The sequence below is a fragment of the Pseudophryne corroboree genome, chromosome 4 (genome assembly GCF_028390025.1).
Source record: "Pseudophryne corroboree isolate aPseCor3 chromosome 4, aPseCor3.hap2, whole genome shotgun sequence".
Lineage (NCBI taxonomy): Eukaryota > Metazoa > Chordata > Amphibia > Anura > Myobatrachidae > Pseudophryne > Pseudophryne corroboree.
This window is the reverse complement of record NC_086447.1, coordinates 218,321,443-218,342,000: the sequence shown is the minus strand read 5'-3', so window position 1 is coordinate 218,342,000 and position 20,558 is coordinate 218,321,443. Positions and strand designations below refer to the sequence as shown.

General features: G+C 46.7%; 1 protein-coding gene and 1 long non-coding RNA gene across 2 annotated transcripts in view; one reads left to right on the top strand and one right to left on the bottom strand.

The window, feature by feature from the left end:
- The window catches only part of CUL3 (cullin 3), a 293,465-nt gene that overhangs the window by 54,497 nt on the left and 218,410 nt on the right, over nucleotides 1-20,558 (top strand). The window lies entirely within an intron of this gene.
- Nucleotides 9,223-10,021, bottom strand: LOC134911280 (uncharacterized). The gene is made up of 4 exons (XR_010176443.1): nucleotides 9,980-10,021; nucleotides 9,835-9,898; nucleotides 9,643-9,761; nucleotides 9,223-9,413 (listed from the first exon to the last, which is right to left on the bottom strand). It is a non-coding gene; the product is annotated as an uncharacterized LOC134911280 (long non-coding RNA).

Below are 20,558 nucleotides of genomic sequence, written 5' to 3'. Positions count from 1 at the left end.
TTATATGATTTTGGCAATAAAGGAGATGTTACATTTAGCTGATACTACAGGTACCACTAAACAGGGTATTATGTGGGGTGTGAAAAAACTACCAGTAGTTTTTACCGAATCAGAAGAATTAAATGACGTGTGTGATGAAGCGTGGGGTGCCCCGATAAAAAACTGCTAATTTCAAAGAAGTTATTGGCTTTATACCCTTTCCCGCCAGAGGTTAGGGAGCGCTGGGAAACACCTCCTAGGGTGGACAAAGCGCTAACACGCTTATCAAAACAAGTGGCGTTACCCTCTCCTGAGACGGCCGCACTTAAAGATCCATCAGATAGGAGGATGGAAAATATCCAAAAAGGTATATACACACATGCAGGTGTTATACTACGACCAGCTATTGCGACTGCCTGGATGTGCAGTGCTGGGGTAGTTTGGTCAGAGTCCCTGATCGAAAATATTGATACCCTGGACAGGGACAATATTTTACTGTCGTTAGAACAAATAAAGGATGCATTTCTTTATATGCGTGATGCACAGAGAGATATCTGCACACTGGCATCACGGGTAAGTGCTATGTCCATTTCGGCCAGAAGAGCTTTATGGACACGACAGTGGACAGGCGATGCGTAGAGGAGTTATTTGGGGTCGGTCTATCGGATTTGGTGGCCACGGCTACGGCCGGGAAATCCACCTTTCTACCTCAAGTCACTCCCCAACAGAAAAAGGCACCGACCTTTCAACCGCAGCCCTTTCGTTCCTTTAAAAATAAGAGAGCAAAGGGCTATTCATATCTGCCACGAGGCAGAGGACGAGGGAAGAGACAGCAACAGGCAGCTCCTTCCCAGGAACAGAAGCCCTCCCCGGCTTCTACAAAAGCCTCAGCATGACGCTGGGGCTTCGCAAGCGGACTCGGGGGCGGTAGGCGGTCGTCTCAAGAATTACAGCGCGCAGTGGGCTCACTCGCAGGTAAATCCCTGGATCCTGCAGATAATATCTCAGGGGTACAGGTTGAAATTAGAGACAGAGCCACCTCGCCGTTTCCTGAAGTCTGCTTTACCAACGTCCCCCTCAGAAAGGGAGACGGTTTTGGAAGCCATTCACAAGCTGTATTCTCAGCAGGTGATAGTCAAGGTACCTCTTCTACAACAAGGGAAGGGGTATTATTCCACTCTTTTTGTGGTACCGAAGCCGGATGGCTCGGTAAGGCCTATTCTAAATCTGAAGTCCTTGAACCTGTACATAAAGAAGTTCAAGTTCAAGATGGAGTCACTCAGAGCAGTGATAGCGAACCTGGAAGAAGGGGACTTTATGGTATCCTTGGACATCAAGGATGCGTATCTCCACGTTCCAATTACCCCTCACACCAGGGGTACCTCAGGTTCGTTGTACAAAACTGTCACTATCAGTTTCAGACGCTGCCGTTTGGTTTGTCCACGGCACCTCGGGTCTTTACAAAGGTAATGGCCGAGATAATATTTCTTCTTTGAAGAAAAGGCGTATTAATTATCCCATACTTGGACGATCTCCTAATAAGGGCAAGGTCCAGAGAACAGCTAGAGATGGGTTTAGCACTATCTCAAGAGGTGCTAAAGCAGCACGGATGGATTCTGAATATTCCAAAATCCCAATTAATGCCGACAACTCGTCTGCTGTTCCTGGGGATGATTCTGGACACAGTTCAGAAAAAGGTTTTTCTTCCCGAAGAAAAAGCCAAGGAGTTATCTGACCTGGTCAGGAACCTCCTAAAACCAGGAAAGGTGTCTGTACATCAATGCACAAGAGTCCTGGGAAAAAATGGTAGCTTCTTACGAAGCAATCCCTTTCGGCAGATTCCATGCAAAGGGATCTGTTGGACAAATGGTCAGGGTCGCATCTTCAGATGCACCTGCGGATAACCCTGTCGCCGAGGACAAGGGTATCCCTTCTGTGGTGGTTGCAGGAGGCTCATCTATTGGAGGGCCGCAGATTCGGCATGCAGGATTGGATCCTGGTGACCACGGATGCCAGCCTGAGAGGCTGGGGAGCAGTCACACAGGGAAGAAATTTCCAGGGAGTGTGGTCGAGCCTGAAAAAGTCTCTTCACATAAGCATTCTGGAACTAAGAGCAATCTACAATGCTCTAAGCCAGGCGGAACCTCTGCTTCAAGGAAGACCGGTGTTGATCCAGTCGGACAACATCACGACAGTCGCCCATGTAAACAGACAGGGCGGCACAAGAAGCAGGAGGGCAATGGCAGAAGCTGCCAGGATCCTTCGCTGGGCGGAGAATCACGTGATAGCACTGTCAGCAGTATTCATCCCGGGCGTGGACAACTGGGAAGCAGACTTCCTCAGCAGACACGACCTTCACCCGGGAGAGTGGGGACTTCATCCAGAAGTTTTCCACATGCTATTAAACCGTTGGGTAAAACCAATGGTGGACATGATGGCGTCTCGCCTCAACAAAACACTGGACAGGTATTGCGCCAGGTCAAGAGATCCGCAGGCAATAGCTGTGGACGCGCTGGTAACACCTTGGGTGTACCAGTCGGTATATGTGTTTCCTCCTCTGCCTCTCATACCAAAGGTATTGAGGATTATACGGCAAAGAGGAGTAAGACTAGTGGCTCCGGATTGGCCAAGAAGGACTTGGTACCCGGAACTTCAAGAGATGGTCACGGACGATCCGTGGCCTCTACTTCTGAGAAGGGACCTGCTTCAGCAGGGTCCTTGTCTTTTTCAAGACTTACCGCGGCTGCGTTTGACGGCATGGCGTTTGAATGCCAGATCCTAAAAGGAAAAGGCATTCCAGAAGAAGTCATTCCTACCTTGATAAAGGCAAGGAAGGAAGTCACTGCGAAGCATTATCGCCGTATTTGGCGAAAATATGTTGCGTGGTGCGAGCAGCGGAGTGCTCCGATGGAGGAATTTCAACTGGGTCGTTTTCCTACTTTTCCTGCAATCAGGATTGTCTATGGGTCTCAAATTGGGATCTATTAAGGTTCAAATTTCGGCCCTATCAATATTCTTCCAAAAAGAATTGGCCTCAGTCCCTGAGGTCCAGATTTTTATCAAAGGAGTACTGCATATACAGCCTCCTGTGGTGCCTAAGGTGGCACCGTGGGATCTAAATGTAGTTTTAGATTTCCTCAAATCCAATTGGTTTGAACCACTAAAGAATGTGGATTTGAAATATCTCACATGGAAAGTGACTATGTTACTGGCCCTGGCTTCGGCCGGGAGAGTATCTGAACTGGCGGCTTTGTTTTATAAAAGCCCTTATTTAATTTTCCATTCGACATAGGGCAGAGCTGCGGACGCGTCCGCATTTTCTCCCTAAGGTGGTATCAGCGTTTCACCTGAACCAGCCTATTGTAGTGCCTGCGGCTACAGACGACTTGAAGGACTCCAAGTTGTTGGACGTTGTCAGAGCCTTAAAAATATACATTTAAAGGACGGCTGGAGTCAGAAAATCTGACTCGCTGTTTATACTGTATGCACCCAACAAGTTGGGTGCACCTGCTTCTAAGCAGTCGATTGCTCGTTGGATTTGTAACCAAATTCAACTTGTACATTCTGTGGCAGGCCTGCCACAGCCTAAATCTGTTAAGGCCCATTCCGCAAGGAAGGTGGGCTCATCTTGGGCGGCTGCCCGAGGGGTCTCGGCATTACAACTCTGCCGAGCAGCTACGTGGTCAGGGGAGAACACGTTTGTAAATTTTTACAAATTTGATACCCTGGCAAAGGAGGACCTGGAGTTCTCTCATTCGGTGCTGCAGAGTCATCCGCACTCTCCCGCCCGTTTGGGAGCTTTGGTATAATCCCCATGGTCCTTTCAGGAACCCCAGCATCCACTTAGGACGATAGAGAAAATAAGAATTTACTTACCGATAATTCTATTTCTCGGAGTCCGTAGTGGATGCTGGGCGCCCATCCCAAGTGCGGATTATCTGCAATACTTGTACATAGTTATTGTTAACTAATTCGGGTTATTGTTTAGGAAGCCATCTTTCAGAGGCTCCTCTGTTATCATACTGTTAACTGGGTTTAGATCACAAGTTGTACGGTGTGATTGGTGTGGCTGGTATGAGTCTTACCCGGGATTCAAAATCCTCCCTTGTTGTGTACGCTCGTCCGGGCACAGTACCTAACTGGAGTCTGGAGGAGGGTCATAGGGGGAGGAGCCAGTACACACCCCCTGACCTGTAAAAGCTTTACTTTTGTGCCCTGTCTCCTGCGGAGCCGCTATTCCCCATGGTCCTTTCAGGAACCCCAGCATCCACTACGGACTCCGAGAAATAGAATTATCGGTAAGTAAATTCTTATTATATAGCGCTCTGGTGTGTGCTGGCAAACTCTCCCTCTGTCTCCCCAAAGGGCTAGTGGGGTCCTGTCCTCTATCAGAGCATTCCCTGTGTGTGTGCTGTGTGTCGGTACGTTTGTGTCGACATGTATGAGGAGAAAAATGATGTGGAGACGGAGCAGATTGCCTGTAATAGTGATGTCACCCCCTAGGGGGTCGACACCTGAGTGGATGAACTGTTGGAAGAAATTACGTGACAGTGTCAGCTCTGTATAAAAGACAGTGGTTGACATGAGACAGCCGGCTACTCAGCTTGTGCCTGTCCAGACGTCTCATAGGCCGTCAGGGGCTCTAAAGCGCCCGTTACCTCAGATGGCAGATATAGACGCCGACACGGATACTGACTCCAGTGTCGACGGTGAAGAGACAAATGTGACTTCCAGTAGGGCCACACGTTACATGATTGAGGCAATGAAAAATGTTTTACACATTTCTGATAATACGAGTACCACCAAAAAGGGGTATTATGTTCGGTGAGGAAAAACTACCTGTAGTTTTTCCTGAATCTGAGAAATTAAATGAGGTGTGTGATGATGCGTGGGTTTCCCCCGATAACAACTGATAATTTCTAAAATGTTATTGGCATTATATCCTTTCCCGCCAGAGGTTAGGGTGCGTTGGGAAACACCCCCTAGGGTGGATAAAGCGCTCACACGCTTGTAAGAACAAGGGCTCTACCCTCTCCTGAGATGGCCGCCCTTAAGGATCCTGCTGATAGAAAGCAGGAGGGTATCCTAAAATGTATTTACACACATACTGGTGTTATACTGCGACCAGCAATCGCCTCAGCCTGGATGTGCATTGCTGGGTTGGCGTGGTCGGATTCCCTGACTGAAAATATTGATACCCTAGATAGGGATAGTATATTATTGCCTATAGAGCATTTGAAAGATGCATTTCTATATATGCGTGATGCACAGCGGAATATTTGCCGACTGGCATCAAGTCTAAGTGCGTTGTCCATTTCTACCAGTAGAGGGTTATGGACACGACAGTGGTCAGGTGATGCAGATTCCAAACGGCATTTGGAAGTATTGCCTTATTAAGGGGAGGAGTTATTTGGGGTCGGTCTTTCAGACCTGGTGGCCACGGCAACAGCTGGGAAATCCACGTTTGTACCCCAGGTCGCCTCTCAACATGAGAAGACGCCGTATTATCAGGCGCAGTCTTTTCGTGGACAAGCGGGCAAAAGGTTCCTCATTTCTGCCTCGTGACAGAGGGAGAGGAAAAAGGCTGCAGAAATCAGCCAGTTCCCAGGAACAGAAACCCTCTCCCGCCTCTGCCAAGCCCTCAGTATGACGCTGGGGCTTTACAAGCAGAATCAGGCACGGTGGGGGCCCGTCTCAATGAATTTCAGCGCGCAGTGGGCTCACTCGCAAGTAGACCCCTGGATCCTTCAGGTGATATCTCAGGGGTACAAATTGGAATTCGAGACGTCTCCCCCTCGCCGTTTCCTAAAGTCGGCTTTACCGATGTCTCCTTCTGACAGGGAGACAGTTTTGGAAGCCATTCACAAGCTGTATTCCCAGCAGGTGATAATCAAGGTACCCCTCCTGCAACAGGGAACGGGGTATTACTCCAGACTGTTGTGGTACCGAAGCCGGACGGCTCGGTGAGACCGATTCTAAATCTAAAATCTTTGAACACTTACATACAGAGGTTCAAATTCAAGATTGAGTCACTCAGAGCAGTGATTGCGAACCTGGAAGAAGGGGACTACATGATGTCTCGGGACATCAAGGATGCTTACCTTCATGTCCCAATTTACCCTTCTCACCAAGGGTACCTCAGGTTTATGGTACAGAACTGTCACTATCAGTTCAGACGCTGCCGTATGGATGGTCCACGGCACCCCGGGTCTTTACCAAGGTAATGGCCGAAATGATGATATTCCTTCGAAGGAAGGGAATTTTAGTTATCCCTTACTTGGACGATTCCCTGATAAGGGTAAGATCCAGGGAACAGTTGGAGGTCGGTGTAGCACTATCTCAGGTAGTGTTGCGGCAGCACGATTGGATTCTCAATATTCAAAAATCGCAGCTGGTTCCGACGACTCGTCTTCTGTTCCTAGGGATGATCCTGGACACAGTCCAGAAAAAGGTGTTTCTCCCGGAGGAGAAAGCCAGGGAGTTATCCGAGCTAGTCAGGAACCTCCTAAAACCTAGCCAACTCTCAGTGCATCAATGCACAAGGGTTCTGGGTAAAATGGTGGCTTCCTACGAAGCAAATCCCATTCGGCAGATTCCACGCAAGAACTTTCCAGTGGGACCTGCTGGAAAAATGGTCCGGGTCGCATCTTCAGATGCATCAGCGGATAACCCTGTCACCAAGGACAAGGGTGTCCCTCCTGTGGTGGTTGCAGAGTGCTCATCTTCTAGAGGGCCGCAGATTCGGCATTCAGGACTGGGTCCTGGTGACCACGGATGCCAGCCTGCGAGGCTGGGGAGCAGTCACACAGGGAAGAAATTTCCAGGGCTTATGGTCAAGCCTGGAGACATCACTTCACATAAATATCCTGAAGCTAAGGGCCATTTACAATGCTCTAAGCTTAGCAAGACCTCTGCTTCAAGGTCAGCCGGTGTTGATCCAGTCGGACAACATCACGGCAGTCACCCACGTAAACAGACAGGGTGGCACAAGAAGCAGGAGGGCAATGGCAGAAGCTGCAAGGATTCTTCGCTGGGCGGAAAATCATGTGATAGCACTGTCAGCAGTATTCATTCCGGGAGTGGACAACTGGGAAGCAGACTTCCTCAGCAGACACGACCTCCACCCGGGAGAGTGGAGACTTCACCCAGAAGTCTTCCACATGATTATAAACCGTTGGGAAAAACTCGACAGGTATTGCGCCAGGTCAAGGGACCCTCAGGCAATAGCTGTAGACGCTCTGGTAACACCGTGGGTGTACCAGTCAGTGTATGTGTTCCCTCCTCTGCCTCTCATACCCAAGGTACTGAGATTGATAAGATGGAGAGGAGTAAGCACTAATTTCGTGGCTCCGGATTGGCCAAGAAGGACTTGGTAACCGGAACTTCAAGAGATGCTCACGGAGGATCCGTGGCCTCTACCTCTAAGAAGGGACCAGCTCCAGCAAGGACCCTGTCTGTTCCAAGACTTACCGCGGCTGCGTTTGACGGCATGGCGGTTGAACGCCGGATCCTGAAGGAAAAAAGGCATTCCGGATGAAGTCATCCCTATCCTGCTCAAAGCCAGGAAGGATGTAACCGCAAAACATTATCACCGCATTTGGCGAAAATATGTTGCGTGGTGCGAGGCCAGTAAGGCCTGACGGAGGAAATTCAACTGGGTCGATTCCTACATTTCCTGCAAACAGGAGTGTCTATGGGCCTGAAATTGGGGTCCATTAAGGTTCAAATTTCGGCCCTGTCAATTTTCTTCCAAAAAGAGCTAGCTTCAGTCCCTGAAGTTCAGACGTTTGTAAAAGGGGTACTGCATATACAGCCTCCTTTTGTGCCTCCAGTGGCACTTTGGGATCTCAATGTAGTTTTTGGGTTCCAAAAGTCACATTGGTTTGAACCACTTAAATCTGTGGAGTTAAAATATCTCACATGGAAAGTGGTCATGCTGTTGGCCCTGGCCTGGGCCAGGCGCGTGTCAGAATTGGCGGCTTTATCCTGTAAAAGCCCTTATCTGATGTTCCATTCGGACAGGGCGGAATTGAGGACTCGTCCTCAGTTTCTCCCTAAGGTGGTTTCAGCGTTTCACCTGAACCAACCTATTGTGGTGCCTGCGGCTACTAGGGACTTGGAGGACTCCAAGTTGCTAGACGTGGTCAGGGCCCTGAAAATATATTTTCCAGGACGGCTGGAGTCAGAAAATCTGACTCTCTGTTTATCCTGTATGCACCCAACAAGCTGGGTGCTCCTGCTTCTAAGCAGACTATTGCTCGTTGGATTTGTAGTACAATTCAGCTTGCACATTCTGTGGCAGGCCTGCCACAGCCAAAAATCTGTAAATGCCCACTCCACAAGGAAGGTGGGCTCATCTTGGGTGGCTGCCCGAGGGGTCTCGGCTTTACAACTTTGCCGAGCAGCTACTTGGTCAGGAGCAAATACGTTTGTAAAATTCTACAAAATTGATACCCTGGCTGAGGAGGACCTGGAGTTCTCTCATTTGGTGCTGCAGAGTCATCCGCACTCTCCCGCCCGTTTGGGAGCTTTGGTATAATCCCCATGGTCCTTACGGAGTCCCCAGCATCCACTTAGGACGTTAGAGAAAATAAGAATTTACTTACCGATCATTCTATTTCTCGTAGTCCGTAGTGGATGCTGGGCGCCCATCCCAAGTGCGGATTGTCTGCAATACTGGTACATAGTTATTGTTAACAAAAAAAAATCGGGTTATTGCTGTAGTGAGCCATCTTTTCTAGAGGCTCCTCTGTTATCATGCTGTTAACTGGGTTTAGATCACGAGTTATACGGTGTGATTGGTGTGGCTGGTATGAGTCTTACCCGGGATTCAAAATCCTTCCTTATTGTGTACGCTCGTCCGGGCACAGTATCCTAACTGAGGCTTGGAGGAGGGTCATAGGGGGAGGAGCCAGTGCACACCAGGTAGTTCTAAAGCTTTACTTTTGTGCCCAGTCTCCTGCGGAGCCGCTATTCCCCATGGTCCTTACGGAGTCCCCAGCATCCACTACGGACTACGAGAAATAGAATTATCGGTAAGTAAATTCTTATTATTTATTTATATTTATTTATTAGCAGTTTCTTATATAGCGCAGCATATTCCGGTGCGCTTTACAATTAGAACAGTTATAGAACAAAACAGGGCAAAGACAGACATAGCGGTAGGTATGTCTGTAGGTAGGTAACGGTGTGTGTGTGTATATATCTATCTATATATATATATTATATATATATATATATATATATATATATATATATATATATATATATACCACAACAACCACCTAGGTGGAAGGTGCACTCACGCCCAGAAATTAGTCTCTGAAGTCACTTGTAAATTCAGTATATTTTTATTCGGGTTCACTGTTGATGCCGTATTTCATCGACGTTTCGGTCCTTATGCGGACCTTTATCAAGATTGGCACTTAAATCACCTATACAATCAAAAACAGTTACAATTAATATGTATAAGAACCCAGATTTATTCAACACCAACACCACCAGTGCCTCCCAGGCCCTGAAGACTGTCACAAAAACCAGAAAACGTATTAAAAAGCTGTTTTTTTTATATATGTAAAAAAGAGATACTTGGAAATAATCCACGTGTGATGAAAGAGACACCTCCACCGTTAGGACTATCTGTTTAGATAGGCAAATGATTACCTGGACGGCAAGCCAGATCACTCAGATGTGTGGAATGGCCTTCAAAGTTGGCAACAAGCCTGATCACATAATGAAGTTAAAAAGCCTATAACGTAGGGGAAGCTGCAAGGCGTAGTCACCTATTAGATAAATAACAGAGTAACTACACCATAAGAAAATACACTAACAACGTCATTTTGGAAAAGATCATACCTAGTTACATGTAGAAATAGCTCATGGCAGCTTGTGGGCTCTGTACATGTGTCAGACACTCAGTCTGTAAGGAGGCACAACAGGAAAAAATAATCACCAACCGTAATCATGTGTCAGAAGGGAGCTGCAGGAGAACCATACTCACTGCTCAAGTGTCCAGAGCCAAATGGAAGCTGCATAAAGTTCAGCCTCAGCTGAGCACTATTTAAGGATCAACCACAGGAAGTGCCAATTAGGGAGATTAGTATAAACCCAGTCTCTCATTAACTGATCACCTCTCAGATAACTAACTCAGACCAACTGGGAAAAACGTTACAGGGTTCACAGGACAGGCAGTGGCTATCGCTAACGCACGGCTACTTAAATGAGTGTATTTTAACGATTTAGAAGGGCAACTGCCGGAGACGCGTCTTTTGCGTTCCACCGACCGGAACACCATGCGTTCCATTCCGCGGAAGTGGCGCTGGCCGGAAGTCTCTGCGTTCCACTCGCGGAAAGAACCGTAATTAGGCTTATCCACTGGCTAATGTTTAAAGGAGGTGTACAACCTAGAGGGGGGTGTTCTCAGAGAATGAACACTCCCCCAGGTGGAATCATCAATGTACAGGTTCACTCATAGCTCACAGGGACTCGGAGGTATACCGGAGGTCTCCTCACGTATAATCCTGGATTAACCTATGTGTAGCCTGTCAATCACCACAGAAGAAAAAGAGTGCAAATGTAAATAATGATCCATAATATGAAATGTCAAAAATGACATAAGAGGGCACCAGATCAAATGACCACAACTCACCCTACGCATACAAACTAACATATATCTGATCAACAAAGGCAAATTGAATACTGATGTGAGTGTAATATCTTTATAGTAATACATTGGTATAATGTAGTAAAAGATTTTAAATAATAAAAGGGAATAGTGGGTGGTGTGGTCATTGAAATTGGTGGACCCTCGTGACTAGTATAGGACCTGGGAAGGCTCCGGGAAACAACAGAAAAATATATATAAAAAACATAAGCAAGGACGTATAAATAACTGTCCTTACTTTCTTAATCTCTATACATAAAAAGAACATACAAAAATGAAAAAAATAAAACATAGAACATAGAACATATAAAACACAAATCGAAACCCAGCCTGTATGTGCTGATTGTATCACAGTGCCCTATGTCCCTGAAACATACAAAGTGTGTTCCAAGGTATCCAATCAACTATGGCAAAATAAAATTCTAAAGAAAAATATTAAGGGGGTTGGCCTCATTGAGGCCCTTTGGTGACACTGTATTGAGTTTGTGTATCCAAAAGCTTTCCTTCTGTTTAAGTAACAAGGTGCGATCGCCTCCACTAACAGGTGGCGGCACCCAGTCAATCAGCTGACACTTCAGGGCAGATACTTGATGTCTAACTGACAAAAAGTGCCGTGCTACCGGTTTGTCAGAAAAGCCCACATTGAGGGCCGTGTGTATGGATGACCGATGGTTTGCCATCCTGTCGCGAAAGGGACGCGCGGTTAGTCCGACATAACATAACCCACATGGGCACTTTAGAAGGTAGACGACATGATCCAGTCGACAGTGGAGATGATATCTGATGAAGATTTTTTTCCCTGTGTGTGGGTGATACAAAAAAGGACCAGTGATCATAGATCTGCACGTTGTGCACCCCCCGCAAGAAAAACTGCCAGGTTTGGCTTGCATAAGCTGGATTTGAGATGTGTTCTGTTCAGGGAAAATCGTGGGTCTCATTAGTAATTGCTTTAGGTTGGCCCCTCGTTTGTATGCAACCATAGGAGCAGGTGTTTTAAGAAAAGGCAAACTGTTGTCGGTGGCTATTATTGGCCAATGTTTCCGTAGGGCCTTTCTGGTTGCACTTGTGGAACCATCATACTGAGTGGAACAAATCATCCGATTGTTACGAATGGGGTTTTTAACCTGTTGTCCATGAAAAATGCTGTTCGCTTTATTGAGACAGCGAGTAAGTACACTGCTAGTGTACCCTCGCTCCAGAAAGCGAGAAGTGATCTCGTTACATTGTTGATCTTTGAGTGCTGCGTTGGAATTGATCCTCATGGCTCTGAGGTACTGGGATATGGGCAATCCTTCTTTGAGGGCTGGGGGATGATGGCTGCTAGCATGCAAGGTCAGATTGCGGTCAGTGGGTTTACGGTACAACGAGGTGTCCAGTCGGTCACCATTTCTATATATGTATATCTATATATGTATATCTATATATGTATATCTATATATGTATATCTATATGTATATCTATATATATATATATATATATGTATATCTATATATATCTATATGTATATCTATATATATCTATATGTATATATATATATCTATATCTATATGTATATCTATATCTATATCTATATATCTATATCTATATATATATATATATATATATATATATATATATATCTATATATATATATATATATATATCTATATCTATATATATATATATATCTATATCTATATATATATATATATATATATATATATCTATATATATATATCTATATATATATATCTATATATATATATATCTATATATATATATCTATATCTATATATATATATATATATATATATATATATATATATATATATATATATATATATATATATATATATTCCAAACATAGGCACTCTCCAGACTTTAGCAAGCTTTTTAAGTTATTTTTAATCCAATACTCACAACATAGAAATGCAAGGCGTATTTAGTTGCATGGCAGTGAAATAGCAGCGACGTTTCGGTTCATCCAGACCTTTATCAAGCTTTCCATAATATGTCCATAAGAAATCCACATCAGCAGAGTTAGTTCCGCTGTAACTAACTCTGCTGATATAGATATAGATATATAGATATATATAGATATAATATATATTAGATATATAGATATAATATATATGAGATATAGATATAATATATATGAGATATAGATATAATATATATGAGATATAGATATAATATATGAGATATAGATATAATATATATGAGATATAGATATATATATTTCTCTTACGTCCTAGAGGATGCTGGGGACTCCGTATGGACCATGGGCACCTAAAAAGAACTTTGACTATGGGTGTGCACTGGCTCCTCCCTCTATGCCCCTCCTCCAGACCTCAGTTAGATCTTGTGCCCAGAGGAGAATGGGTGCACTGCAGAGAGCTCTCCAGAGTTTTCTGTGGAAAAAGAATTTTGTTAGGTTTTTTATTTTCAGGGAGTCCTGTTGGCAACAGGCTCCCTGCATCGTGGGACCGAGGAGAGAGAAGCAGCGCTGGCTTGTTAAGTTGGGCACTGCTTCTAAGGCTACTGGACACCATTAGCTTCAGAGGGAGTCGGAACACAGGTTTCACCTGGGGTTCGTCCCGGAGCCGCACCGCCGTCCTCCTCACAGATGCCGAAGATAGAAGCCGGGTGAGTATGAGAAGGCAAAGAAGACTTCAGGCGGCAGAAGACATCAGATCTTCATGAGGTAAGCGCGCAGCGGTAAGTTGCGCGCCATTGCTCCCAGTCACACACACACAAGCAGGCACCGAAGGGTGCAGGGCGCAGGGGGGGGAGGCGCCCTGGGCAGCAATATTCCTCATTTTGGCATGGATAAACATGGATTAGGCTGTGGCACAGTAAATCCGGTAACCCCCGCCATTTTTTCTATACAAAGTTGATGAGACCGAAGCCCGCCGTCGGGTGGGCGGGGCTTGATCCTCAGCACTAACCAGCGCCATTTTCTCCACAGAGACTGCACGAGGAAACGCTGGCTCCCTGTTTTCTCCCCTGCTGAGCTTCCAAGGCTGGAAAAAAGAGGAGGGGGGCACTTTGGCGACGCAGTGAGTGGAGATTACAATTATATACATATAACAGCGCTATCTGGTCATATATTCCAGTGTTTTTAAGCGCTGGGTGTGTGCTGGCATACTCTATCTCTCTGTCTCTACTAAGGGCCTGGTTGGGGTTTTGTCCCCTTATAGGTAACTCCCTGTGTGTGTGGGGTGTCGGTACGTGTGTGTCGACATGTCTGAGGCGGAAGGCTTCTCCAAGGAGGGGGTGGAGCAAATGAGTGGTGTCCCCCCGTCGGTTGTGCCGACTCCAGATTGTATGGATATGTGGCATATGTTGCATGCAAGTGTGACATCTTTACATAAAAGGCTTGATAAGGCTGGTTTAGGGGGAACATCAGGCGGTCAATCCTCAGATTGGACCGACTCACAGGGCCCGTCGGGGTCTCAAAAGCGTCCCTTGACACAAGACACTACTACAGACACGGATTCTGATTCCAGTGTTGACTATGACGAAGTAAAATTGCACCCTAGGGTGACTAAAACCATTCGGTGCATGATTGTGGCAATAAGGGATGTGTTGCATATTGTGGATGAACCCTCGGTCCCCGACACAAGGGTACACATGTTTAAGGAAAAGAAACAGATTATTAATTTTCTCACATCTCATGAATTAAATGAGTTCTTTGGAAAAGCTTGGGAGACTCCGGATAAGAGACCGCAGATCCCCAAAAGAATTTTTATGGCATACCCTTTCCCTAAGTAGGACGGGGAGATTTGGGAATCACCCCCCACTGTGGACAAGGCCCTGACGCGCTTGTCCAAGAAAGTGGCGCTACCATCTCCTGACACAGCGGCCCTTAAGGACCCTGCAGATCGCAGGCAAGAAACTACATTAAAGGGTTTTTATTCTCATACGGGTGCTGTTAAGACAGACTATTGCGTCGGCATGGGTGTGTAGCGCAATTGCAGCTTGGACAGATGAGCTGACAGATCAATTTGATACTATGGATAAGGATACTATATTCCTAACTCTAGCCCATATAAAAGACGCAGTCTTATTTATGAGGGATGCTCAAAGGGACATTGGATTGCTAGCTTCCAGGGCCAATGCCATGTCTATCTCGGCGAGAAGATCCTTATGGACTCGCCAATAAACGGGTGATGCGGATTCCAAAAAACATATGGAAGTACTACCCTATAAGGGTGATGTATTGTTTGGGGATGGGCTGACGGACCTGGTTTCCACAGCTACAGCAGGTAAATCTAATTTTTTACCATATATTCCCCAACAGCAAAAGAAAGCAACACCCTATCAGATGCAGTCCTTTCGGTCGCACAAGTCCAAAAGATGTCGGGGATCCTCTTTCCTCACCAGAGGTAAGGGCAGAGGCAAGAGAGCACCTGCTTCGGCAGGTGCCCGGGAACAAAAGTCCTCCCCGGCTGCTCCAAAACCCACAGCATGACGCTGGGAGTCCCCTGAGGGAGTCCGCACCGGTGGGGGCACGTCTTCCACTTTTCAGTCAGGCCTGGGTCAGTTCGGACCTGAATCCCTGGGTGTTGGAAATAGTTTCCCAGGGTTCCAAATTGGAATTCGAGGATGTGCCCCCGCGCCGATTTTTCAAATCGGCCCTACCAGCTTCCACATCGGAAAGGGATGTAGTGTTAGCTGCAATTTAAACGCTGTGTATACAGCAAGTGATAATCAAGGTTCCCCTGCACCAGCAGGGAAGAGGTTACAATTCAACCCTATTTGTGGTCCCGAAACCGGATGGTACGGTCAGACCGATTTTAAATCTGAAATCCCTAAACCTGTACATAAAAAGATTCAAATTCAAAATGGAATCTCTCAGAGCGATAATAGCCAACATGGAGGAGGAGGAGTTTATGGTGTCTCTGGACATAAAGGATGCGTACCTTCATGTCCCCATATATGCCCCCCATCAGGAATACCTGAGATTAGCTGTACAGGATTGTCATTACCAATTTCAGACGTTGCCGTTTGGACTTTCCACGGCCCCGAGGATTTTCACCAAAATAATGGCGGAAATTATGGTGGTCCTGCGCAAGCATGGTGTCACAATTATCCCATACTTGGACGATCTCCTGATAAAAGCGAGATCAAGGGAGAAATTGCTGAGCAGTGTGGCGCTCTCTCTGAGAGTACTCCAGCAACACGGTTGGATTCTAAATCTACCAAAGTCACAGTTGATTCCAACAACTCGACTACCGTTCCTAGGTATGATACGGAACAAATGAAGGTCTTTCTCCCAATAGAGAAGGCCCAAGACATCCAGAACATGGTCAGAGAACTGCTAAAACCGAAAAGGGTGTCCGTTCACCAATGCACTCGAGTTCTGGGAAAAAATGGTGGCGGCCTACGAGGCCATTCCCTTCGGAAGGTTCCATGCAAGGACTTTTCAATGGGACCTTCTGGACAAGTGGTCTCGGCAGATGCCATCTGCACTTACATCGGAAAATAACTCTGTCCCCAGGAACCAGAGTGTCCCTCCTGTGGTGGTTGCAAAGTGCTCACCTGCTGGAGGGTCGCCGGTTCGGGATTCAGGACTGGATCCTGGTTACCACAGACGCGAGCCTCCGAGGATGGGGAGCGGTCACACAGGGAAAGACTTTTCAGGGTCTTTGGTCAGACCAGGAGTCCTGTCTATACATCAATGTGTTGGAACTCAGGGCCATTTACAACAGCCTTCGACAAGCGGGGAGTTTTCTTCGAAACCTACCGGTTCTGATTCAATCAGACAATGTCACAGCAGTGGCTCATGTGAACCGCCAAGGCTGGACAAGAAGCAGAGTTTCGATGGCGGAAGCCACAAGGATTCTTCGCTGGGCGGAAAATCATGCAAGCGCTCTGTCGGCTGTCTTCATTCCGGGAGTAGACAACTGGGAAGCAGACTTCCTCAGCAGACACGATCTCCATCCAGGAGAGTGGGGACTTGCAGACGTAACACGTCTTTGGGGAACCCCTCAAATAGACATGATGGCGTCACGCCTCAACAAAAAACTTTGGAGGTATTGCGCAAGGTCTCGGGACCCTCAGGCAGTAGCAGTAGACGCACTGGTAACACCGTGGGTGTTCGAATCGGTCTACGTGTTTCCTCCTCTTCCTCTCATCACGAAAGTGTTGAGGATCATAAGACGAAGAAGAGTACAGACGATACTCGTTGTCCCAGACTGGCCTCGAAGGGCCTGGTACTCGGATCTACAAGAGATGCTCACAGGAGACCCCTGGCCTCTTCCTCTGAGGGAAGACCTGTTGCAGCATGGGCCCTGTGTATTTCAAGACTTACCGCGGTTACGTTTGACGGTATGGCGGTTGAACGCCGAATCCTAGCAAAAAAGGGGATTCCGGAAGAGGTCATCCCTACTTTAATAAAGGCTAGGAAGGAGGTGACGATAAAACATTATCACCGTATCTGGCGAAAGTATGTATCGTGGTGTGAGACCAAGAATGCACCTACGGAAGATTTTCATCTGGGTCGTTTTCTCCACTTCCTACAGACAGGAGTGGATATGGGCCTGAAATTAGGCTCGGTTAAGGTACAGATTTCGTCCCTCTCGATTTTCTTTCAGAAGGAATTGGCTTCTCTTCCAGAAGTCCAGACGTTTGTAAAGGGAGTGCTGCACATCCAGCTCCCTTTTGTGCCTCCAGTGGCACCATGGGACCTGAACGTGGTGTTGCAGTTCCTAAAATCACACTGGTTTGAACCGCTTAACAAGGTTGAGTTGAAATTTCTTATTTGGAAGGTGGTCATGTTGTTGGCCTTAGCATCAGCAAGGCGAGTGTTAGAATTAGCGGCTCTCACACAAGAGCACCTACTTGATTTTTCGTGTGGATCGAGCTGAATTGAGGACACGTCCGCAATTTTTGCCTAAAGTGGTTTCTTCGTTCCATATGAATCAACCTATTGTGGTGCCTGGGGCTACCGGTGACCTGGAGGATTCCAAATCCCTAGACGTAGTCAGGGCCTTAAAGATTTATGTAGCCAGGACGGTTAGAATTAAGAAAACAGAGGCTCTGTTTGTCCTGTATGCGGCCAATAAGATTGGCGCTCCTGCTTCAAAGCAGACTATTGCTCGCTGGATCTGTAATACGATTCAGCAGGCTCACTCTACGGCTGGATTGCCGGTACCAAATTCGGTTAAGGCCCATTCCACTAGGAAGGTGGGCTCTTCTTGGGCGGCTGCCCGAGGCGTCTCGGCTTTACAACTTTGCCGAGCGGCGACTTGGTCGGTGTCAAACACTTTTGCTAAGTTCTACAAGTTTGATACCCTGGCTGATGAGGACCTAGCGTTTGCTCAGTCGGTGCTGCAGAGTCATACGCACTCTCCCGCCCGATTGGATGCTTTGGTATAAACCCCATGGTCCTTACGGAGTCCCCAGCATCCTCTAGGACGTAAGAGAAAATAAGATTTTAAACCTACCGGTAAATCTATTTCTCCTAGTCCGTAGAGGATGCTGGGCGCCCGTCCCAGTGCGGAAACTCTGCAAGACTTGTATATAGTTGTTGCTTACATAAGGGTTATGTTACAGTTGACATCGGTCTTGGACCGTTAATGTTGTTTTTGTTCATACTGTTAACTGGTTATGTATGTTCCAGGTTACATGGTATGATTGGTGTGGGCTGGTATGAATCTTGCCCTTGGATTACTAAATCCTGCCTTGTATTGTCCATCTCCTCTGGGCACAGTTCTCTAACTGAGGTCTGGAGGAGGGGCATAGAGGGAGGAGCCAGTGCACACCCATAGTCAAAGTTCTTTTTAGGTGCCCTATCTCCTGCGGAGCCCATCTATACCCCATGGTCCTTACGGAGTCCCCAGCATCCTCTACAGACTAGGAGAAATAGATTTACCGGTAGGTTTAAAATCTTATTATAAATAATTTTTTATAGTGAATGCTGAGGTAAAGCTATTCCTTCTCTTGTACTGAGCGCTCTGTTGAAATCTCTGGGTCAGCCATGACGAGATGGTTTCAAATCCTCATGAAGATTCCGAGTGTTTATTCTTTTCCCGCCGTGGATAGAATAAAGTGAGTCACCCCCTGTTCTGCACGGGGCCCTGTCACAAAGGATCGTATGCAGGAAGCTGTGTGATACTCTAATTATGTGTATGTTGATTATACTTGCATTACGTGCGCATGGGGGAGTAGTTGTATGCAGAAATGGTCGGTTACCTTGTCATCCCAGATAGTTACCCTGGGGAGAGATTGGGTGCTCCTTAAGTTGGGTCATATCTATAACATTGCAGCATACTGCCGTGTGACCACAAGGGATATAGAACTCTTGGGTTTGCGGGCCAATTCCATGGCCGGCTAGGAGGGCGGTGTGGATTCACCAATGGCATGCTGATGCTGACTCGGAGAAGAACTGGAGTCTCTTTCCTATGAAGATGAAGCCTGGTTTGGTGATGGCCTTGTTGAGTTGATCTCGGCAGATGCCACTGGTAAGTCTACCTTCTTGCCCTATGTTCCCTCACAACGGTTGGTGACGCATTATTGTAGGATGCAGTCATTTCGGCCGAATGGATACGGATTTCCCTTTCTTTGCAGGTAGAGGAAGGTGAAAAGGTAAGAGGTCAGTGGCCTTTTCAAGTTCGTGGAAGCAGAAATCATCCTCTGTTCTGCCACATCCACCACATGACGCTGGGTCTATCTTGCGGGAGCCCACACCGGTGGGACCACGTCTAAAACTCTTCAGTCAGTCCTGGAACGGACATGGACCAGTGGGTTTTAAGAATAGAGTTCCAAGGGGGACATGCTGGCGTTTCCAGACGTTTCCCCTCACCGATTTTTCAAATAGAGCTTACCGATTCTCCTCTGGACGGGGAGGTAGTATGCGACGCAATACAAGAGTTGTCAAGATCAGGTCATTGTCCTGCTCTCTCGGTCACAAAAAAAGAAAAAAAAAGGGAGGCTGTTGTTCAAGCTTTTTCGTGCTCCCGAGGCTGGACGGCTCGGTCAAACTAATCCTATATCTGAAATCCCAAAATTTCTACTTAAATAAATTAAAATCCAAGATGGAATCTCTCATGGCAGGGATCTCCAATCTGAGAAAGGAGGTCTAATTGCGGTTTATTCCGCATTAGGCTTACCTGGGATTTGCAATTCAGGATTGTCATTCCCAATTTCACCAAGGTGAGGGCGGTATGATGGTTGTCCTTCGATAGTAAGGAGTTATTATTCTATACTGAGACGCTTTCCTGATTACGGCGAGGTCAAGTAACCAAGTGGTTGTTTTCTTCCAGTGGAAAAGGCTCTGAGGATCCAGAGTCTGGTCACACCTGTAACAGTGTCCATCCATCAATACATTCAGATGCTAAAAAAGATGGTTGCGGCCTACGAGGCCGTTCAGTGGGCAGGTTACATGCTAGGGTGTTTTTTGCAAAACCAGTGGACAAGCGGTCCGGTTCCCACCTGGGATGATCCTGTTTTCAAGACCAGAATTTCACTCCTGTGGTGGCGGCGCAGTTCTAATTTCCTAAGCGCAGGTTCGGGTTCCAGGACTGGATCCTAGTGACCACGGATGCTTGCCTTCGAGGCGTGGGAGCTGTCACATAGGAGAAACTTCCAAGGAAGAGGGTCAAGTTGGGATACTTGTCACCACATTCCCGGTCTAGAGTTAAGGGCCGCTTATAACGGAGCAAGAAATGGCAGAAGCCAGAAAGATTTTCCGCTGGGCGACGAAACATATACGCGCTCTGTCAACGATGATCGTTCAAAGATTGAACAACTGGGAAGCAGACTTCCTCGGCAGACACGTTTTCCATCCAGGAGAGTGGAGTCTTCATCAAGAGTTTTTCACAGAAGGGACAAGTCGTTGGGGAATTCCTCAAATAGACATGATGGCGTCTCGCCTCAACAAGAAACTTCAGAGATATTGTTCCAGGTCGAGGGACCCTCAAGCAATAGCGGT